Source organism: Denticeps clupeoides, chromosome 9 (genome assembly GCF_900700375.1).
Source record: "Denticeps clupeoides chromosome 9, fDenClu1.1, whole genome shotgun sequence".
Classification (NCBI taxonomy): domain Eukaryota; kingdom Metazoa; phylum Chordata; class Actinopteri; order Clupeiformes; family Denticipitidae; genus Denticeps; species Denticeps clupeoides.
The window spans coordinates 13,520,050-13,541,187 of NC_041715.1; the positions used below are offsets into that span (position 1 = coordinate 13,520,050).

Consider the following 21,138-nt stretch of genomic DNA (forward strand, 5'->3'; position numbering starts at 1 on the left):
CAAAACATGGTCACTTTTTAATTAGCGTTGGGCGTGAGGTCGTCCTTCATCTTCCTACCGTGTGGAGGTCATGTCTGTACAGGTCCGAGCAGAACCAGCCTTTCAGGATCTATATTGCTGCAATGTACAAAAGAGACACGTGAAAGGCCTGCGTAACATGCGAAAGAAGCCAATTCAGTGGCTGATGTTTTCCTGCCAGCTGTCGTTCCTATGGAACTGCTGTGTGCTGATGAACACAAGCACGAATCCCCATGCGGGACAGGGTGGTTTCTGCCCTCTCTGCACATAAAGATTATTGCTGGTGCTTTAAATATGACTCTAGGGTATGTATGAGAAGAAACAACCTTCCTACCTCCTATCTGTAGTGCCCTCCAGTGGTCATAAAAAAAAGCAGATAAATATCCTGACCTCACCGTTGTAATGGATTATCACTGTCATAATTCTGAGGACAAGTGACACTGGAACTCACTTTTGTCTGAATTCATTATTGACAACAGGATCCATCAATTTCTTTTTTTTTTTTTTCAAAATCAATCGATATACACTACCATTCAAACGTTCAGAGCCATTTAAAAATGGCCTTTTTTAATTGAAAATGATCATTACATGTTATTGTTCATTACAATAACATGAAATAGATCAAAACTCCAGTCCTGACATGTTGATGTTGTAAAAGATGGAAATATCTGCAGACATGTACAGTGGGTACGGAAAGTATTCAGACCTTTTAAAAATGTTCACACTTTGTTATATTGCAGCCATTTGCTAAAATCATTTAAGTTAATTTTTTCCTCATTAATGTACACACAGCACCCCATATTGACATAAAAACACAGAATTGTTGACATCTTTGCAGATTTATTAACAAAGAAAATCTGAAATATCACATGATCCTAAGTATTCAGACCCTTTGCTCAGTATTTAGTAGAAGCTCCCTTTTGATCTAATGCAGAAATTAGTCTTTTTGGAAAAGATGGAACAAGTTATCCACACCTGGATTTGGGGATCCTCTGCTACTCCTCCTTGCAGGTCCAGGTCGGACAGTAAACGTTGGTGGACAGCCACTTTTAGGTTTCTTCAGAGACACTCAGTTGGGTTTAAGTCAGGCACAGAGTTGTTGTGAAGCCACTCCTTTGTTACTTTAGCTGTGTGCCTTGGGTCATTGTCTTGTTAGAAGGGAAACCTTCAGCCCAGTCTGAGGTCCTGAGCACTATGGAGAAGGTTTTTGTCCAGAATATCCCTGTACTTGTCCAAATTCATCTTTCCCTCGGTTGCAACCAGTCGTCCTGTCCCTGCAGCTGCAAAACACCCACACAGCATTACATTTTATATTTACAGCATTTACCAGACGCCCTTATCCAGAGCGACTTACAATCAGTAGTAACAGGGACAGTCCCCCTGGACACAATGGTAGTAAGTGGGATTTGAACCTGGGTCTTCTGGTTCATAGGCGAGTGTGTTACCCACTAGGCTACTGAAGGACTAGTAGCTGAAGGACTTCACCATCTTGAGGTCCTTTTTTTTTTTTTTTAAGGAAACTCTGTGTGGAATTTCGTGTGTCTTGCACTGAAGCAAAACTTCAGTTGGACCACTTGGCCATGAAACCCCAACTGGTGGAGGGCTGCAGTGATGGTTGACTTTCTACAACTTTCTCCCATCTCCCAACTTCATCTCTGGAGCTCAGCCACAGTTATCTCACCAAGGCTCTTCTTCCCCGATAGCTCAGTTTGGCCGACCGGCCAGCTCTAGGAAGGGATCTGGACGTCCCAAACATCTTCCATTTGAGGATTATGGGGGCCACTATATAGACAGGGGTGTGGCTTTTCTATTCAAGTCCAATCAGCATAATCAATCACAGCTGGATGGAGTAGAACCATCTCAAGGATGATCAGAAGAAATGGACAGTACCTGAGTTAAATATATTGGTGTCAGAATACTTGGGACCATGTGATATTTCAGTTTTTCTTTGTTAATAAAAATGCAACCATTCTGTATTTTTCTGTCAATATGGTGTGTACATTAATGATGGAAAAAAGTACTTAAATGATTTAGAACCAGAAGACCCGGGTTCAAATCCCACTTACTACCATTGTGTCCCTGAGCAAGACACTTAACCCTAAGTTGCTCCAGGGAGACTGTCCCTGTAAATACTGATTGTAAGTCGCTCTGGATAAGGGCGTCTGATAAATGCTGTAAATGTAAATGTAAGATGGAACTGATGTTAAAAGCAACATGAGAACAGTCAGTGTTTCAATTCAAACTATAATTCATCATTATTACTAGATTTGTAAAATACCCTACATATGGGTTTGGATGAATTAAGTAAGCATTTCTTGTGCAAAACTCTCCTAAAATATTTCTCACATGTGAACGGAAATACAGCCGACAATGACGACATTCAGCTACTTAAGTGGGGTTTAAAGGGGCTTAAAGTTCCCAGTGGGCTCAGTCTCATCATGGACTGAAGTCCATGGTGCATTAGAGACACCTGAAACACAAGCATCAAAGACAGATTTGCACAATACTCTTCCTTTAGTTTTAGTTAGTTTGAGATCATTTATTTTTTCTTTCAATAATAAAGTATATTTTTACAGTGGAAACTGAAATGATAATATATGGTTTGTAGTTTATTGATCAGTTTTCTACATTTTTGTTTAGTTTTGGCCCCCCCTGCAGGGCTTAATGATGAGGTGCATCATATGAATCTGGATGCCACATTGAAAGGGATCAGAGATGTCACATGGTGGAAGTGGATTTGATTTTTTTTGTCTGATAGAGACTGATAGATTCATAGATTGGATAGTAATTAAAAAAAAAGAAATGCAGCAATGTGATTTTCTACAATGTGGTTAATCTAAATGCTGGCAGTGATTCGTCTTCCTTTAAAAAATTACTCATCCTTCCCATATCTCGAGGCTAAATTCTTGCCAAAAATGAATAATACACATCAGGGTGGAAAGCTCCTTCATGCTGAAAAGTGTTGTTGGAGCAACACCCAAAAAATTCTCCCATCTCCCGTCAACTGGGTATAAACATTTCAAAGTGTCCGTTAGACAGCCAAGTCCCCAGTAAAACCCATTAGATCCCGCATCTTGGCCGATGGGTGTCAACCTCCTCTCAGCCGCAGCGAGGATTCATGTGGGACTCCACCAATGAATCAGAGTTAACACCGAGGCGTCCAGGCAGAGCAGCAGCATCATCCTCCCACAGTGCACTCTGTCTGCCTCTGTCAGTACAGAATGGACAATGCATAGCCTGCAGAGCGCCGGGAATGCAGCACACAAGAGGCAATCAGTTTGGAAGGAATGATTACTGAGCCAGATTACTGACAAAGACTGATGTTAGCTCACACGACAAAGAAGGTTGAGAAAAAAAACATGCACAAATATGAACAGCTTTTTACAAATGAATGTCATTGGTATTGTTAAATAATATTATCTATGTGCTTTTTACACTGTTGAAAAAAGACAATCAGTGTTCACCTTACTGGATTTTACTATGTTGGAAATTGGTCCATTTTACTGCATAGTTTGAATCCTCCCCGTGATTTTATATTTGCATTGGAACGTGCAATGTTTTTTTTAATAAAGTATGTTTTAGCACAGACTATTACACAGATATAGTGGACACTATATCTGCCAGAGCAGCTGCTGACATCCGGAGAATCTGAATTATCTTCCTGTTCCAGCAGAGTTTGCTCTCGCCCTTCAAATCTGCTCAATAATTAAAGAGACCCTTGAAAAAGAGAGAGAGGGGTACCGGTCTCTTTGGGGCAAGGTTATTAATATATGCCAGTCAAGTTTTAATATCTGCACCGTCAGTTCTACACATTCATTTCACAGGAGACCTCCTTGTGCACAGAGGATACCGAACTCCACATTCTGCTACAGCGACACAATGAAAGCACAATGAAGGCTACAATCAATTGTGTACGAAGCCAGTTTATGGACCTTCCTGCTGATATCAGGCCGATATGATGCAAACGAAAATGAACCCACATTGCAACAACATTTATTCCTTATATAGCCCACAATCACATACAGTATGTCTCAATGGGCTTTGACAGACCCTACAGTTGACACCCCCCACACTTGACCCTTCTGCACACAAGGAAAAACTCTAGGAGAGAGAAAAAAGAAAGGAAGAAACCTTGGGAAGGAGGGATACAGAGAGGGACGCCTTTCCAGGGTAGATTGAGCCTGCAAATGATGTCAGTGCAGGATTTGTGATTTGTCCAATAAGAGAAAAAGTCCTACAGTTGTAGAGATGGAGAGTTGGAGAGATTTGTCCATATTTGGAGGTACTGGACAGTGCAGAGTAGGTTTTAGTCCAGCGTCATTGTGTGCATTACGTGTCCATTATGATGCTACTGATCTGTTTGAAGATCCCTGAAGCTTCAGCCGTTACGGTAGTGGTGGCTGTGGTGACCCTATGGTTAGTTTCATGCTAAGTCGTCGTTTAGAAGTTGCCGGGAACCAGGATTTATCTGTCTCTGAGTCCCGAACACTTACCGGCAAGCCGGTCCACAACTGCGGAGCTCTATATGAGAAGGATCTGCTCCCAGCTGTACTTTGGGTACCAGTAGTGACCCTGCACCCGTTGATCGCAGGGGCATGGCGGGTCATGAATAACTAAGAGTTCACTCATGTAAGGTGGAAATGTAAGACCATTTAGGATTAGGATTTTGTAGACAATCCTAAATTTGATGGGTAGCCAGTGCAGTGATTGTAAGACTGGGGTGATGTGGTTGAATTTTCTAGTTCTAGTTAGAACTCTGGATGCAGCATTCTGAACTAGCCGGAGTTTACTCATGCACCTACTAGAACATCCAGACAGTAATGCATTGCAGTAATCTAACCTTGATGTGATAAAGGCATGGACCAACTTTTCTGAAACTTTTCTGTCTTTTCAGGGTTTAACAGAAGAAAGTTGGTGAGCATCCACTGTCTAATGTCCTTCAGACAATTCTCCATTCTGTTCAGCTGCTGCCTTTCGTATGGCATTGCTCATAAATACAACTGTGTGTCATCAGCATAGCACTGAATGCTAATACTGTGTTTGCAAATGACGTGACCTAAAGGTAACATGTATTAAAAAAAAAATAGCAACGGACCTAGTACAGAACCTTGGGGAACACCAAACTCTACTTTACTATGTGAAGACAAATCATCACTGATGTCCACAAACTGATACCGATCATTAATGCAGGTTTCCAGTTTGTGTTTAGTCCATTTCTCTCTTACTTGATACAAGACATGAGCAGAAAGAGTTAACCACTTCAATTACATTTTCACAAATTCACAGTATGCAGGGTATAATTTTCATAGGTTTGATGTGTTACGTACAAACATTAATATTATATTTATCAGTTAGTCACTTAACCGTGTAGCCCTGCGTCATTACTGCTGCAGCCCACACACACACACACACACACACACACACACACACCATTCACTCACACACTTTGGATGGTGGGATGAAACCAGAAAACCTGGAGGAAACTAACACGAGGAGGGTATCCAAACCCCAAACAAACGCACCACATCACCTTACAATTTCTTCTCCATTAATCTTCAAATCATACTAAAAAATTGTAATCCATTAAGCAAGGAATTAGAATTTTGGGAAATATTTTGGTTAAATCGGTGACAGAGCCTGTACATCCTGATCCATTATTTTAGTTTTCTCCATTTTCCTAACCCCATCAGGGTATTATTAACGTCCCATGGTTGTAAGAATGCTTGAATAAGTTCATAAACCATGAATCATAAATCATGTCCTCCAGAAGGGGGCGGTACATTCAAGACTTCAATGTCACAGGGCCTAGAAGCCTGAAGGGGGTAGGGGTCCAGCCCAGAAACCACTGCACACCTGGAATCCACAATGCACGCGTGTCGCAGGAATTGGAGGGCTTTTGTGACTCGCAGTGCGTTTTACGTTAATTACGTACGAACGACTGTTAGCGAGGACATGGGAGGGGACGGTGCCCTACTTTAACAGGAGCTCAGGAGCCAGCTCATCAATAAATGATCCTTTCACTGCAGCCAAGAGGTCCTCTCCGTCTAGAAGAACGAAGCAAGGGCGGAAGGATGGAGAAGAGTGGGGGTGCCTTTAAAAGCCCCCCCCCCCCCCCCCCCTCACTCCTTAGCCATGGCCCGTGTAATAAAACGGGTAAAAAAAAAATGACATATTTATTTGACGCATTACAGACATATTTCAGCAGAGTGGGTAAACCCACGACGAGTCCACGCGGCGACGTTCTGCGAATATGGCGCTGCGGAGCCGCTTTACGCGCATCTTCTGCGAGCCTCGTGGAGGACGAGCCTCCGCGTCACGTGGCCGCAGCCAGCATCCCTCGTTAGGGAGGCGGGGAGGAGGGTTCGCGTTCAGTATGGAGCATCGCCGCCGCCGCCGCGCAGCCGCCGCCTGACCGCCCGGCATCACCCTCGTTCCGCAGCGACACCTCTCCAAACGCGCAGGTACGACCGCGTTGACCGCGTGGGGGGAAAAGGGGGCTTTATTGTGTGCACCGCACCTCCCCGACGGGCGAAAGTGGGCAATTTCACCGCTTAGGACAAAAGAGGCAAAAAAAAAAAAAAAAACGACGCGAGCGCGTGACATTATTGCGCGTGTAAAAATGAAAAATAAATATATATATAAACGCGAAAAAACACGTACGTGAGCGCGCGTGGGCAAAGTTGAACGGTCGGATGATTAAAAATACGCACGACGTACGGTCGCGGAGCGTCTCGTCCACCAGGTCCCCCCCCCCCCACGAGGCCGAATTGACGAGATCGCCACTGCTGCCGATGTACTGACATGATCTACTGTACACATTTACACACACACACACACACACACACACACACACACAGGAGCCATACCATGTTGTACCTTTAAAGGCACATGATTTGTACCATGAGCCTGTACAGTTGGGGGATTTTCTTCTGCACAATATTGATAGAGTGGCCAGTGGGCGTGACTGACATTTACATTTTTTTTTTTTCTCGAAAGTGTCTGCAAAAGTAAAAATGTTCTCGCCGGCGCAGCACGACGAAGGACAATTGATGAAAATCCATCAATGGCTAGAAGGAAAATATCACGGGCGTAGCAGCGTGCAGCTCGGTGGGCTGAGACTTGTGATTGCCGGTTCGAGCCCGGCCTCCTTGCGCAACCCCTCTTTAACCACCACATCATGCTCACACGTAAATATCATTTTAAATTCCAGCCACGACAGGTACACAGTTGTGCCTCAAAGGGGACAGACGACTCGGACAGGTACATTATTGTTCTTCAGAAGGTCACTGCCGCAGCGACGCGCGTTTAGGACCCTTATAGATACACTGTGGTACCTGCATTTCACTGTGTGTAGAAAGCTGGAGTGTAATAGTTGTTCCTGTCCAAAGGTATAATGATTAGTTAAATAAGTACCATACGTATAATACATGCCTGACAAACAACCAACAGTTATTTGCTTGAATTTAGCTGCCTGTTTCACGAGCTTGTCACGTAATAGTTTAGCTGAAATATCTGATTTTAAGAATAACGGGTTAGCTGCCATAGGGCAGGACCAAAGGGAATCTGGAGCAGCGGTTGGTCCAGGGAGTCACCTTTTCCGATTTTCCTTTACAAGATTTATCAGACGTCCTTATCCAGAGTGACTCACAGTCAGTAGTTACAGGGACACCCTACTACCATCCTATAAAACTATCGGCGGTTATCGTAGTTATTGGTTATCGTAGACGCGCACTTCAAAGTTGGCACCAGCAGAGTTCTGTCAAAGGTACCAATGGTGTGAACCATGATTAATGTGGAGGAAAAAGAGTAACATGAAGAACATGATTTACCGCTTTGTAAATGAAATATTTAAGCAGAACAGATGTGCTCAGCTTATGTGTGTTATGTGTTCTTGAAAAATGTTTCTGGACCCCAGTGAGGGAGCAGTCTATACTTAGTGATGTAGTGTGACCAAAGTGCCATTATGACCATTATACATAAAAATAGAGTAAAACAGGTGATTTTTATGCAAGCAATATATGTTTATTAACGCATTTACGATGATGCAAGGTGTGATGGGACTTGCAGTTTATGTTATTCGGTAAGGATCATTGCTGATAGGAGCCCAAGGGGTTTCACTCTTATTTGTCCCTTGTGTGTCGGGGGGGGGGGGGGCAGTGTAGATGAGTACTTACCTTATGTTGGCAACCCACTCTCCTAGCTAAATATAGATCCATACATCAACAGATTGGACCTTGGAGTGTGTAGAAAATTACAGAGCGGCCTCCGATCTGCAACGGGACGCTAACACACCAGCGACAGCGTACTCTTCTACTGTGGGCTTGACGTTGGATGTGAGGATGTCACATCATTAGAGCTCCTGGACGGGGTGGCAGTATTCATTAATGCTTCATGGTGGCCAGTATTCAGATTCTACCTGTAAGATGCTGACCGGATTAATCCACCAACCTGTCGACTTAATTAGAGTTTAATTGGAAATTGATCCTCACTTATTTGGTCCACACTCAATTGATTTCCAAATCACACGAGTTGAAGTGAATCTCCTGATAATGGGGTCTCATGCGGAAACACTTGTTTCGTTGTAAAGTAGATATGAAGAACTGCAAGACTCTTCTGAAATGAGATATGTCTGCTTTATTCTCCAGTGTAGAAAATAAAATTATGCTCAGTGGTCAATTCATTATCTGTACCTAGGAGCTGCTATTTGATATTAAAGCATTTGTTCAGGAGACCTTCACTGCCCTTTTAAATGAAGCCATATAAATCCTGGTAATCTCTTAACACTTTAGATCCATTAAAGCTTACGCAGCACATGTAGAGAAAAACTTTTCAAAACACTGTCCTGTTTTGCGGGAAATAATCTTCATGGATTATAATTTCCCATTTGTGGGACTAATAAAGGTTTATCTTATTTTATCTTATCTTATTAGAAGTCATGTGAAACGTTTTGTGCTACAACAGAATACTTGTACAGTATATGCAATACGTGCCCATTGTTGTTCAAAATGCCACTTTAAATTCTAAAATATACATAATTTGTATATATTATATATAATATGAAATTTTAACAGATATCTTAATTACTTTTCTATGTAATTGTACACAGGCTTAGACACCAAAACAGAACTCATTCGGCATAGTATGTCAGCCTCAAATCTAAAATTCCGGCAAACTACAAGGGGTACAAACATCTCGTCACATGACAAAAGATTTATTACAATAAAGCACTCAACAGGGGAACATCACCAAACAACGACTCAATTGAGAACTGTCACAAACAGGGCAGCTTTATACAATCATACAGAGGTGAAAACAATCAGGAAACTCCGTACCCAGACCTACAGTTGCCCCTTCTGGACTGGATCTTAACCAGATCTTTATCCTCAATGTTAGTAAAAACTATGAAAAACTATGTAGTTCTAATCTTAACTACATTACAAAGACTTTTTTTAAGTGAATGTTTGTCATTGTGAAGCACTGCAGCACAGCACAAGGTGACACAACAAAATGTGTCCTCTGCTTTTAACCATCACCCTTAGTGAGCAGTGGGCAGCCATGACTGGCGCCCGGGGAGTTGGAATGGGTGGGGTTGTGTGGGGATGATACTTTGCTCAGTGGCACCTTGATGGTTCAAGATTTGAACAGCCAGCCTTCTGATTACAGGTCCACTTCCTTACCTGCTAGGCCACCATTGTGATATATAGAAATTACTAAAAGGAAAAGGAAACAAAAACATCAGAACAAGACACTTCATGACAGATCTGAATTATTACATGCCAGTCTGGTGGAGCAGGGAAGGGGTCATACGTTTGACTGCCTGTGGAAAGAAGCAAATTGCTCCCATCCAGGGAGCGATATAGTAAACATGTGGAACTGTGGGAGAGTTGGGTTCTTAAAGTACAACAAGCAACTATACATTTTATTAATATACAAGTGTATTTGAGAGAGGCATGTGGGGCTTTATACCTTCATAAGAACCTTCATGAGAACATTGGTGCTTGAGGTGACATCTGGATGGAAGAAAGAGGACAAGGAAGCCTGGTGTTGGAACCAGGAGGTACAGGAGAGTAGAAGAGGTTTGACGAAGAAGAAATGGAAGAATAATAGACACATCGTCTGAGATCGACGTGCTGGTAAAGGGACTAGACATGGACTAACACAAAATAAATTGAATTGTGCCGGTTCCTCAGTTGTTCCTTGTGCATCAGTGAAGAATTTGGGAGTGACCTTTGATGCTGATACCTGCGTAGAATTCTCTAATTTACAACCTCAGTGGACTTTCCTGGCAATCCCTGGATGTAGCTCACACTGCATTACGTCTGTGGCCTTACATGAACAAATCAGGATAATCCGGTGCAGGCCAGATGCAGATGAGCCTCGGTTCCTCTCAAAGGAACTTTGCCGCTGTCACCTTTGCTTTGCTCACTAGGGACTCATGGCCACTGTTCTAATGCGAGACGCTTTGTGCCAATGCACATTGTAAAAAGCGCAGTACAAATAAAAATTGATTAATTGATTGATGATACATCAGGCAAAGAGAGAGGTCATGAAGGCTAAAGCTCAGGCGTATGGCGAGTTGTGCGAGAGGTTGGACAATAAGGAGGGATAACAGGATCTCTTGTGTCTGGCTAAGCAGAGGGACAGAGCTGGTAAAGATGTGCAGCAGGATAGGGCGAAAAAGAATGGCCATGGAAATGCACTCATATAGCAGGGAGCGTGTGTTGAGCAGATGGAAAGAGTACTTCTAGGGGCTGATGAACAGTTTGGATGAGGTGGAGATTGTGAACCAGAAGGAGAAGACAGCTATAAAAAAGATGTTGTTCCTGTGGAATTTATCCGATTGTTTAACACCTGATGGGTGGAGAAGAGGTGTGCTGGTACTGGTTTTCAAGAATAAGGGTGATGTGCAGAACTGCCGCAACTACAGGGGGATAAACATGATCCGCCGCAGCATGAAGTTATGAGAGATGACTAGTGAGCAGCAGTGTGGTTTCATGCCATGAGGTTCGCTCTGGATAAATGCGGTAAATGTAAAGAGTTATGTACCTGCCAGCCTGCCAGATGGTTGCCTTGGAAACATGCTCATAAAGAAAACTCAAATAACTTGTTCATGTCTGAGAGCATGTTCACGATGTGTCATGTCGAGTGATGTGAGGGCTGAAAATATTGTTTAAACAAAACCGAAAAACTGCATGTTAAAGCATTTGAGGTCCGGACTGAGATGTATTAACCATATAAACAAGTGACAACATGTGACACTTTCAGGCCCTCAGCCTGTCCACCATGATTTCACTCACCTGTCTTCTGACTGCTCCTAATATTCATTGATCACCTATTTGCCATAATTGGCCCTTGCAATATTACAGCGGCCGACAAGTGAAAAGCATTTCATAAAACAAATTTACAAAAGTGAACACTAATTTACAAGCACACAAGACATCCCAACCTGTTGTGACACTAAGGAAGTGGAGGACCTGGGCGCAGGTGCTTTCACAAAGATCATCTTTGTTGTATACTGGACGAAGAAAATGAGCGAAGGTTTACTCACATGGGGAAAATTCCACACTCGCACCACGCCTGAAAAGCAACACAGCATCACCGTTATCAGTACACACAACCAACACCCCCTGAGTCACGTGACCTGCTGGCGGGTCTGAGCGGGGACTACACCAGGACTTCCCTGTGGCCACGCGGCGGGAAAACACCGGGAAGTGCGCCGCACACGCCATACGCTCACACATACCTCTCATTCCACGCGGAAAAAACAGTGATGGACGGAACCACAATACCGGACCCGGCACACTGGTGCAGGAGGGTAAACAGGTACGAGTAATCTGGAAGGGGCGGGGCCTGTGCTCAGTGCCCCGGGAGCTGATGCTGGACGCCGGGGAGGATCGCTCAGTAACCTGTGGAATGGGGCCGTGGTAAAAACACTTTAAATACTTTTTACATGCATGGCACACTTATGAAATGTACGGACTTGCAAAGCATTACATGCCTAACTTTTCATGTGTTATGTTCCCCACTGAAGTGAGCTTGTCAAAGTATTGTGAATTAGATCTCTGCTGCGCCATTGAGTGGTGTGTAAATGTCCAACATATTATAACTCGGCAAGGGACCACCGTTTCACAGATTTATTTTCACCTGATTGTAAAAAAAGTCTAAGATCATCCAATACCTTGATGTCTAACTGTGCCTGATCTCAAACCAATACAATTTAAGTGGAGGAGGGGGACTTTGTAATTGCTATGTAGCTTCGGCGTATTTAATGTAAGCATCCCTAGTTTAAAAATAGCATGCCAAGTAAAAAAAAAAAAAAAAAAAAAAAGGGGGGGGGGGGGGTAATTTTTTGCCTAAATACTTAACACAATTAACCGAACACCACACCCAACTTGCAGAAAACTAACTGTCACTAACAGTCTTTCAATGAATGTATACAGTTTCAATTAGGGCTGCACGATTTGGGGAAAAAGACATATTGCGATTATTGAGATCAATATTGCGATATGCGATATGATAAAGGACACTTGCTTGTATATCAATGAAAAAAGTCACATACTAATAGTGAAATGTTTCATTTCAAAGTGAAACATACAAACTACTTATAACAACCTAAAATGCCCAGTTCAAAATACAATTTTCTACCAAATTAAATAAATCACAAAAAACTATTTTACATTACTGTCGAACGACAAACCCTGGTATGGCTAAACAACTATTTTGATTATATTTGGCCATTATAAAATCCCGTATTATAGTTCTTACATTTAACCAAAACGTTGTTTGGAGGCTGACTTGAACACAGGGATGCATAACTTTGCTAGCATAGCTAAGGTTAAGATTTGTAAACTGAGGTGAATTTCTTTAGGAAACCTTAAAAGTTTGAGAAAGTTAACTAAACAGCTAAGATCAGTCTAAATAGTTAATGCCTACGTTTAGCCAAAACGTTGTTTGGAGGCTGACTTGAACACAGGAATGCATAGCTTCGCTAGCTTAGCATAGCTTAGCTAAGGTTAAGACTTAGAAATAAAAACGGGATTTTATAATGGCCAAATATATTCAAAACAATTGTCCTGCCTTACCTATGAAATTTAATCCCCCAGGATCTGGTTTGGAGTGTACAGCGCTTTGTACAGCCCCAAGCAGCACAAGAGTGAGGCATTTTTATGCACTTCTCTCCATAGACATGTATTTGCTTCACGCCACAGCAGAGCCTATCGCAATATGGCGGCGACGTTGACGTACGACGTTGACGTACGATGCAGCGTCATGTGGCGTCTAACCATATGTCTCCGAATTGAAAGTCCTGTGACCAAACTTTGAGAGAATGAGAGAATGGATTGGATATGTCGCCGATCCAATCCATGTACTAATCATTTAAATCGCAGCTTTTTGCGTTCATGTAATCGCACAGACTGACATCGCGATTACGATTGCGATTAGATTAATCTGCAGCACTAGTTTCAATCATTTTTTCAGAAGTAGAGTGCTGGATTTTATTCAGCAATATTGTTTGAGAGCATGGTTATGGCATAATTTAGATGAGAAAATATTTCTTCATTTATATTGCATTGTGCACTGTACACATAGTCTTTTTACATGTAAAGTTACACATAATACATACATCCACAATACTGTAAATATTGTGATCATTGATGACAATGGCCTTGATGATAGAGTTGTTGTCCTCAACCCCCAATACATGCAGGCTACTGTCATATGTCACAGAAAAGGATAACAAAAGTGATGACAAGTAGAGTAAAATGCTGTTTCATTGTACTGTGTCATTAATTTTCTTGACGCAATGTTCGAATGACTATCTCTACCGTATTTCTACGTTATTTCTACGATACGTAGATTTGGCTAAACTATTAGTCCAGCTACACTCAGTCAATAAGTGCTGTCCAGATTTTCTTGAGTTAAAGTTTGTCCGGTTTTCCTTGTTTCAGGTGATATCTCTTCTGTGGTGGCCTAGCGGTTAAGGAAGCGGCCCCGTAATCAGAAGGTTGCCGGTTCGAATCCTGATCTTCCAAGGTGCCACTGAGCAAAGCACCGTCCCCACACACTGCTCCCCGGGTGCCTGTCATGGCTGCCCACTGCTCACTCAGGGTGATGGGTTAAATGCAGAGGACAAATTTCACTGTGTGCACCGTGTGCTGTGCTGCTGTGTATCACATGTGACAATTACTTCACTTTTTTTTTTTTTTTTCTTCCCATCCTTCTCTACCTTTGTGTCATGGGATGGCTGGGGTGGCGCACGTGCAGACATGGCTTGAGCACAGGGAGAATCAGGAGGGCTGAAGGTCTGTGGTCGTGGGCGCTTTCCATCACGTGGGCACAGGAGGGAGCGACTGGGGCCGGAGGGGAAAGGCGTTGGGGAAGTCCGTGTGACTGTACAAGCTGTAACCGTACCGTGGTGGAGAGGCATGGCGTGGGGACAGCAGGTTGCGTTGTCAGCAGAAATGGGTCAGTAACGTTGGCATCCGTCAGGCAGAGCTGGCAGTGAGCAGAAGAAGAATCCAGGGACGGGCGAGTGGCTGGGTGCATTGGTATCCAAATGGGAACAGACAAGGGCGAGGCAAGCAGAGGGCACAAAACTGGCAACAAGGAGACAGTCAAGACAAGGAGGCAGGGAAAGGGCTTAGCAGCCACAAATGGAAACCACATTGACAAGCGAGAAACGTCCAAGATGGCTGCTTGCTTTTTATAAAGCACGCCAACGTCTGTCCCATCTACTTCCGGGTCGGCGTCCGCAGGGCCACAGGGTGGTTGTGCGAGAAACGTGACACTTTGTCTACCCAGGTCTCTTCCTCTACCTTCTTTTCCTCCTTTTTGAGCTCCTCTCATTTATACTCTACTATTTCTTCTTCGAATCCCTTCCATTTTGTTGAAGACAGGTGAACTTTTATAGGGCGCATGTTTGCTGTGTTTTCATGTGTGGATATGATTATCAAGTTTGTTCATATGTATGGTCATTGGCAAGCCAGGGCTTTTTTTGACAAGGAAATAACCTCAGAATGCTCAACTGTGTTAAGGTGTGATTTTTGCAAATCATTGTGTGTATAGTTTTTTGCCAAAATTGTGAAGCAGACATTCTGTGTAATGTTGTGCAGAGTTTTGCTAATTGTGTGATGTTTACTTTATTGTGTAATTAATGGTAATAAACTGTAACACCATAGCAAGACAGCTTCTTTGAAAGGTTAGCTAACTAAAAAGTTTACGTACACACACACACACACACACACACAAAAGAAGAGTGCCTGCACATTTTGGCAGGCATTTATTTTAATGCTAATTTTAGCAGCAGACTTTGTGCCAGATCCACATGGGCGAGCAGGCCAAAAAAACGTTTAAACTTTCACATACAGTTCTAGGAGTTGTGAAGAAGTTCCTGTTTTGCATTGTTTTGATATAGGAAGGCCTGTTTTTAGTGCATAATTTAGTTCCTACTTTGGTGTAGAGTCTAAACTCCCATACAATTTCCATGAATGTAAATGTCTGTTGATTGCTGAATGCATGCTGTTGAATATTGCGAATGATGTCACTGTCAGTCGTCTTAAGTCACTTCACTGTTCTTACTGACTATCTGAATGCAACCATAAAGAAAAATTGCAATTTTAAGGGATAATCCCAAGATGTAATGTAATTTTTAATGTAATTTTATGAGGCCCATATATTGGTCCAATTGGGGCAGTTTAGAAGGCACAGTGGAGCAGCTCACACAATAACACACAATAAACACAATATACACATCCACCTTGCCTCCAGTGCAGAAGTGTGCCCAGATGGGAGGAGATTGAAGCACAGCATTCACTGATCTATAGGTGCTGTACTACAATGGCACCTGTTGTAGTGGCATATGGGAGCTTTGAGAGGATCTGTTCGACAGGAAACATGACACCTCCTGCACTGGCAGTGCTTTTGTTCTCAGTGATTATACAGCTCAGTTGGGCGTGGGATTAATTGACATGTGGTTGGTTTAACGGGGAATGAGGCATCAGTAGAGTCAATCGATTTTATAGGATCAGTCATTGTCCTTATCTCTGTGATCTATAATTTTTCTCTGATTAGCTGTAACCTGAGGTCATAATGTTAGATAATAGGGCATCAGAAATCTCCCCGTGCTCTGCTATTAGTCAGGTTGACAACTTCAGAAATCATATTTCTTCACTATGTTCGCTATGTTCAAAGGAATGGAAGTAGGGAGGAACCAAGGGGAATGTGCTCTGTGCCACCAGATTGATTAGTTTTGCATGGACAAGAAGAGGTTTTGAGGAACCCAAGTATGTTGAAAGATTGCAGCAGTTTTTTGTGTGTTCTGATATGTTTTTGGGTGGTTTTTGTGTGGAAATAATCTCGTATCTGGCAACATTGCTAAGAAGTTTATTTCTGTAAATCCTGTAGACACACTTCATGACACGTCACTAAGCACTCCATCTGACAACAAGTCGGCAGAGACTCGGTCAAGGGCACTTAAGGGTATCATGCCTGCGGTGCAAACGTGCATTCATTTCTGTCAACCCCCTGGCCACAGTCCTTCCCGGCTTTAAATTATTACATGAGCACATGACTGTGTTTATATGTGTGGAACGCCGCTGCTAAAAAAGAAGAAGCCATTAGTGCTTGGAAGATTGAACTGCAAGCCCCGAAAGGACAATGACCATGGTGGACGGTGATTTAACGTGGGCTTTAATGTAACCCTTGAGTGCTCGGGCCACAGAGGAAGTATCAGTCCATGGTTTTACAAAGGATCTGCAGTCATTCAGGGAAGATACTTCTCTCTGGAAAGTAATGTGAGTACTCTCTTTGTCTTAAAAAAGAAAAAGGAACGATATCGCAGTCCACAACGCTTTCATTAACCAAATGCCATTCAACTGGCACTAATTCTGTGTTTTGGTTGGGAGAGAGAGCTGTGAAGCGCGATGCCAGGTGAAGGTCAAACGACTGAATTCCTCATTAATGAGTTATTGCAAATGCTGAAATGTCAGCATTTTCCAACCACACCCCTGAATCTCTGTTTGTTTGCATTCTACTTTCACATTTTGATTCAACAATGGTGGACAGATGCAGAGAGAACTTGGCTTTTTTGCAGACATTTAGTGATTTCTCTGGCTAGGGGCACACAGGAAGCGGTGTGGCTCGCTTATGGCGAGATCCAGGAAGACAATGGGGAAGCATCTGTTCCGTTTTCTTCCAGCACGCTCCCAGAATGCCATGCTGCCCGCTCTTGTCGTTCTCATTTCGCCAGAATGTCAGCCTGCTTCAAGGCCGCCATGCAAGTGTACACAGAAGTGACCGAGAGGCAGCTGGTGCCTGGATAGCGTCCAGCCCGGGGCTGCCCTATCTCCTACTGCCCTGGATAATTACAGAACAGCCATGCCTGGCATGTCTGCGTGGAAGAGGGGCACCTGTTGCCTCCCTTGGTGAGCATCAATCAGCCCGGATCTGTTTTGGTAACACTGGGATCATTAAGTGTTCCCAGGATGCCTTGTGTGTGCCAGGCTACATTAATAGCAGTTTTCCACTTACTGTTGGGCTAATTGCTGAGGGCAAATTATTTGAAAGTATAGCTTGTCTATAAATACGCTCAGATAGACATTTCCTTCCCTCTCTGATGAACAGCACGATCGTGATCCAGAAAAAAAAAGGCCATTTGACAATTTTTCTTTGCCCTTACCAAGTACAGTTCTGTTGGGTGTGTTGGTGAATGATGGTCCTGGTTGGTTCTTCAGTATGGTTTCAGGTTAGTCGCTTCAAGAAGAACATTGGGATGAAGTTCAGGCAGGACCAGGCTGCATAACTCATACAGTGGCATGCATGAGTTTGGACCCCCTTGCTTAAAACTCTCTTTTACTATGAGCAGTTAAGTATAATAGCATTTTTACCAAAATAAAGGGCATGTATTATTAGCTTTTACCAAGGTGTTATAACTTGGTGCTATGGAAGGTCAACTGATACAGATTTCAAAGCAGCATTTATCAGACTGATCAAACTTGTCTCTAAAATAAAAAAAACAGGGCGTCTAGCAAGATATGCCACTGTAAACAGTGTGAAAGGAACTGAGGCACAGGTAAACATTAGATTGGATTCGCCTTGTGCTGAGTAGCATCTAACCAGAAGTGTAGAAATATTTTTTATGATTAAAGCAATGAATTTATGTCTGATGTATCCACAGGAGGTGGGTTTAATCATCCAAAATGAGGAAGTAGGCTGTGTGACAGCTCAAGATCACCTTCTGCTTGCCAGAAATAAATACAGAAATATAACAACAATAAGGTCTGGGAGGGTAGTTAGTTCCCTGCTCTCCAAAATGCAGATAACTAACTTCTACAGTACAGGCCAAAAGTTTGGACACCTTCTCATTCAATGTCTTTATTTTCATGACCATTTACGTTGGTAGATTACGTTGGTAGAAGGCACCAAAACTATGAATGAACACATGTGGAGTTATGTACTTAACAAAAAGTGGAAACCTGACCTCCACAGTCACCGGACCTGAACCCAACCGAGATGGTTTGGGGTGAGTTGGACCGCAGAGTGAAGGCAAAGTGCTGAACACCTCTGGGAACTCCTTCAAGACTGTTGGAGAACCATTTCAGGTTACGACCTCTTGAAGCTCATCGAGAGAATGCCAAGAGTGTGCAAAGCAGTAATCAGAGTAAAGGGCGGCTATTTAGAAGAAACTAGAATATAAAACATGTTTTCAGCTATTTCACCTTTTTCTATTACAGGCCTTTAAAAGTAGTTATCTTTGTATTCTGTACGGTATTTTAGATGTGTCATTGACTGGTCTCACGATTCTATTATGATTATTAGTGCCTCAATATTCATGCATGCCAAAAAATGATCCACATGGTTACATGATGTTTTCAAATATAAGAGTTAAGGTCTTGTACACCTGACCCTGATGCGACTATTTAGGCTGTGTTCAAATTGAGAACTGTACACGTGTGAGACCTATAAGCTGCTGTTTCAAACCGCTTTCAGAACGAATGGGCAGCGCACGCCGCGGGTCTCAGCACGAAAAAAACATTCCTGGTAAGACGATAAGACGAAAATTTCTGGACATTCAGTGAAAGATCAGCTTTTCCTCCATTCCTGTTTTATGTGATATGATTGATTATAGTTCTTCACTGCATCAATGCAATATCGATGCACATCTGCATTGCAATGCATCGATTATACGATTAATTTCAACACCCCTGCTGTATTTACATGTATGTTTACACATGTTGCAATCAGTGACTACTTAGAGTCTCATTTTCCTTGCAAAAATATAAAGAAATGAAGGGCGCTCCAAGATTAAGATGATTGATTGAACCTGTCCAGGGCTCATTACAGTTAGAAACTAGGGGTGTGTATTGGCAAGGATCTCACGATACGAAACGTATCACGATGCATGAGTCACAATACGGTTATATCTCGATATACTGTGATACTGTATAGTGCTGCACGATTAATCTAATCGCAATCGTAATCGCGATGTCAGTCTGTGCGATTACATGAACGCAATGGATTGATTGAATCGGCAACATATCACTCATTCTTTCAAAGTTTGCGAGATGACTGAAGTCTCACTTCAGTTGAATGTGACGTGTTTGGTCACATGACTTTCGATTCGGAGACATCTGGGTAGACGGCGCATGACGCTGCATCGTACGTCAACGTCGTACGTCAACGTCGCTGCCATATTGCGATAGGCTCTGCTGTGGCGTGAAGCATATACATGTCTATGGAGAGAAGTGCATAGAAATGCCTCACTCTTGTGCTGCTTGGGGCTGTACAAAGCGCTGTACGCTCCAAACCAGATCCCGGGGGATTACATTTCATAGGAAGGCTGGACAATTGTTTTGAATATATTTGGCCATTATAAAATCCCATTTTATAAGTCTTAACCTTAGCTAAGTTAGGCTAAGCTAGCGAAGCTATGCATTCCTGTGTTCAAGTCAGCCTATAAACAATGTTTTGGCTAAACGTAGGCATTAACTATTTAGACTGTTCTTAGCTGTTTAGTTAACTTTTCTCAAACTTTGAAGGTTTCCTAAAGAAATTCACCTCAGTTTACAAATCTTAACCTTAGCAAAGCTAGCAAAGCTATGCATCCCTGTGTTCAAGTCATCCTCCAAACAACGTTTTGGTTAAACATAAGAACTATAATACGGGATTTTATAATGGCCAAATATAATCAAAACAGTTGTTTAGCCATACCAGGGTTTGTCGTTCGACAGTAATGTTTTTTAAAGTAAAGACTTTTTTGTGATTATTTAATTTTGTAGAATATTGTATTTTGAAAGCACAGGGCATTTCAAGTTGTTATAAGTAGTTTGTATTTTTCACTTTGAAATTAAAAATTTCACTATTAGTAATTTGTATGCGACTTTTCATAGATATACAAGCAAGTGCTCTTTATCATATCGCAATCGCATATTGCAATATTTGCATATTGCAATTGCAATATGTCTTTTTCCCCAAAACGTGCAGCCCTAATACTGTACATAATCACATAATTCTGCAGTTCACCGAAAATGTAGAAACAGAGTTGATGTACAACATGCTGTGTGCGATCATTTCCATGAATAATTCAGCGAAAAGATGAAATGCATAAGGTTGAAATGAATAGATTTAAGTACCTGGTCAGTTATGTAAGGTTGGTGTGGTGCTTGTAGAGGACTGAGCCAGCACCATTTTTTTATTGTATACAAATATATAGATATTTGGTGTCCCGGGACTGATACAATATCACCACGTATTTATTGGTGTATTGATATTTTCTAACTCCCCTGAATATGACATGGGTGTTTTCGCACCGAATTGGTTTATTTTGTCGCCCACCCCCCCGGACGCTGGACTGCGGCACCGCGGTGATGCGAGCGCCAGCGCGGCGTGGGGCAGGGCTTCATATTGCTGCGGTGCCCGCGGCGTCGTCCGGGGGGGTGTGGTGAAGGAATGAGTCACGTCCTTCGGCGCCGTTCATCACCGAGATAAAGCACTTCCCACAGATCCCTGAATCATTCAGCAGGCCCGGCTGGCGGCGGCTCACGCCGACGTCCATCCCACAAACCAGCTCCTGTTTGGGGGCTCGCTGGCGACGGTCTGGGGCTAGCGTCAGCCCGTCCCGGC

The 21,138-nt window shown here is 42.8% G+C and overlaps 1 protein-coding gene across 3 annotated transcripts in view; it reads left to right on the forward strand.

Annotated features, from left to right (window-relative positions):
• The first annotated feature begins 6,268 nt into the window (after positions 1–6,268).
• slc4a3 (solute carrier family 4 member 3) overlaps positions 6,269–21,138 on the forward strand; it is a 49,188-nt gene continuing 34,318 nt past the window's right edge. The window contains exon 1 of one of the 3 annotated variants that reach the window (XM_028991115.1): positions 6,269–6,479. The gene's annotated coding sequence lies outside the window, so the exon portion shown is untranslated. Of the gene's footprint in view, positions 6,480–16,651; positions 16,812–17,289; positions 17,442–21,138 lie in introns of those variants that run through there. The other 2 variants (XM_028991116.1, XM_028991117.1) reach the window with 2 other exon arrangements.